The sequence below is a fragment of the Phoca vitulina genome, unplaced genomic scaffold, assembly GCF_004348235.1.
Source record: "Phoca vitulina isolate PV1807 unplaced genomic scaffold, GSC_HSeal_1.0 scaffold47, whole genome shotgun sequence".
NCBI lineage: Eukaryota > Metazoa > Chordata > Mammalia > Carnivora > Phocidae > Phoca > Phoca vitulina.
In genome coordinates this window covers 2633521-2636020 of record NW_022589750.1, presented here as the reverse complement: position 1 = coordinate 2636020, position 2500 = coordinate 2633521, and the positions used below count along the sequence as shown (strand labels likewise).

At 60.4% G+C, this 2500-nt stretch overlaps 1 long non-coding RNA gene across 3 annotated transcripts in view; it reads left to right on the top strand.

Moving 5' to 3' along the window:
* The window catches only part of LOC116649183, a 21047-nt gene that overhangs the window by 1763 nt on the left and 16784 nt on the right, over nt 1–2500 (top strand). For 2 of the 3 annotated variants that reach the window (XR_004302637.1, XR_004302636.1), the window contains exon 2: nt 166–263. This is a non-coding gene — a long non-coding RNA (uncharacterized LOC116649183). Of the gene's footprint in view, nt 264–2500 lie in introns of all 3 variants that reach the window. The other variant, XR_004302635.1, reaches the window with a different exon arrangement.

The window sequence follows — 2500 nt, the reverse complement described above, 5'->3', positions numbered from 1 at the left end:
CTTTTCTGCTTTACCTCGTCCTCCCCTCCCCCAATGGCTCGGACTATAAAATTCATCTGACTTGGGAAATTAATTTAGGGGTCAGGAGTACAGATTTTTAGAATAAAGGGGAAAGAGTCAAGTCTGAAAAATTGTGAAATTGTTTTCTCTCTTCTCCCGTTGCAGTATATTTCCCTTTCTCCATGATCTCGGACACTGGTAAAGTAGAAGAAACTGAGGTACGGTGAAACAGAAAAGTCTCTGGGACTGAGAAAAAGACAGAGGTAGGGGTTCCCCCTGGAATTTTCATTCCACTTCCTTGGCCCGTGATGTCCCACTGTACCCCAGTGTTTATCTCAGAAGTGGTGCCGGGAATCAGATGGAAGGTTGGAGAGGAGTCCTGAAGTCGCGTTCTCATCCAGAGATCCATCAGAGAAGTCCTCTAAAACTTGCCTCTTGAGCGGTGCTAGCAAAGGAAGGAGGGCAAAAAGCTCATTCCTACCCTTTTCAGTCCCTGTCACCTTTCCTGACTAACTCCGGCTTCCTCCCATCCTTTTGATCTCCCTTTGCCCCTTCCTTGCTTCCCCTCCTTTGCCTGGGGGACCCTTTCTCTCCTGGGTTATTTCTCTACCTCTTGAGCAGAGCTGCCAGCACCCTCCCCCCGCCCCCCCAGCAGTGCTCAGGAGCACCTCCGACGACGGGGAATACTGTGCCAATGTTTGCTTAGGAGGCTGGAATATTCTTTATTGATGCACCATCCCCCATATACACACACTGATGCACTTGACCGAGCGAGGATGTCCATCTTTTTCTTGACCTGGCCTTTGGGAGTCTCTCGGCTGGGCTCCTGCGTCAGTCCTGCGCCGAGTCTACCTCTCGTCCCTCTTCTGTTCGACCGTGTTCTGTTCCCTCTCTCAGTCTCTTTGTGCGAGGCCATCTGGGTATCCCCCTCTTTCTGTACGGGGGCTTCTCTGTGTGTGTGATTTTATTTCCTCGCCGACACTGACTCCCGTCCCCGCGGCTCTCAGCCTCTGTCACCTCTAAGTGACTTTCCACCTCTGTCTTGTTTCTGTTTACTTCTGTCTTCCGGGCTCGGCCTCCATGTGTCTGTCTCTTCCTCCTGTGTGCCTGGCTGCCTCCTCTCCCTGGCCCCTCGGCGTGTGTCGGGGCGGAGTGTCCCCACGTGGATGTGGGCCAGCCCTGCACATCGTGTGCGCCTCGGCCTGCCTGCCTCGGGGTGCCCCCTCCCCGTGCGCCGAGCACCCCTGCCCGCCCGCCACCGTGTGCCAGGAGCTGCAGGTGTGCGCCCCTGTCCCCACATTCGTCATTCCTTCGAGTGTGCTCTGCATGTGGATCTGCTCGTTTGCTTCCTCCTTCCTCTTGTCCGGGTCCCCCTCTGTCCGCCCACCTCTCCGCTCCTCTTTTCTCTCCCACCGACCTCTCTCGCTTTGCCGTCTTGGATCCTGGCTCCCGCCTGCCTCTCTACCTGCTCACTCCTGTTATGGTGTCTGCCTGCCTGCCTGTCTGCCCCTCCCTGACTGGCTGGCAGCCTCTTTCTCTGGCTGTCTGTCTGCTTCTCTGGCTGTTTGCCCACCACTCTCTCTCCAGCCATCTGTCTCCCCGCCTGCCTGTCTCTGTCACTTTTTTAAGCCTTCGTCTCTTGGTTTGTCTACCTTCCAGGCCCTGCCATGCTTCCCTATCTGGGTTTGCCTCTTATGTTGCTCTTCTCCGTGTTCCTCCCCTTATGTATGCCTGCTAAGTTCGAGATTTTTCCTCGCCTCCCCGTGCGTCCGTCTGCTTGCCTGTCCGCCCTGCCCGCTTCGCTGCCGCGGGCTCCCCGTCCAGTGCTTGCCTCGTTCTCCCCCGGCTGCACGTCTGCTGTTGCTCCCTTGGCTTCCTGAAACCCGCTCCCCATCCGCGGCGGGGGCCCCTCTACCCCAGAGCTGTCAGCGCCGCCCTCGCCCCGATGTCTCCGGGCCTTCCTGCCGCGCCGCCCGCCCTGCCTCGTCTCCCTGCTGGCCTCCGCTCGAGGGGGGCCCCGCCGCTGCTTGTGTTCCTGGCTCCTCGGGCGGTCGGCCTGCCCCGGCCTCGCTGCCGTCTTCCCGGCCTCCCCTGCTCTTCCCGCCTTTTCTTGCCGGCCGGCTGCCTGGCTGCCTCTCGCCGTGCACATCGCCGCCGCTCTTCTTCTTTCACCTTCTTTGCACGTCCCTCAGCGTCCCAATTGGTAGCACACATGCTGTGCAGAACGTGTGAAGCGCTAGTGTCCCGTGCCGCGTGGACCTCCCCCCTGCCCCTCTCGGCCAACCCCCTGCCCCTCTCCGCCATCCCCCTGCCCCTCTCCACCAGCCCCCTGTCCCTCTCCGCCATCCCCCTGCCCCTCTCCACCAGCCCCCTGTCCCTCTCCACCGGCCCCCTGCCCCTCTCCGCCATCCCCCTGCCCCCTCTCCGCCATCCCCCTGCCCCCTCTCCACCGGCCCCCTGCCCCTCTCCGCCATCCCCCTGCCCCTCTCCGCCATCCCCC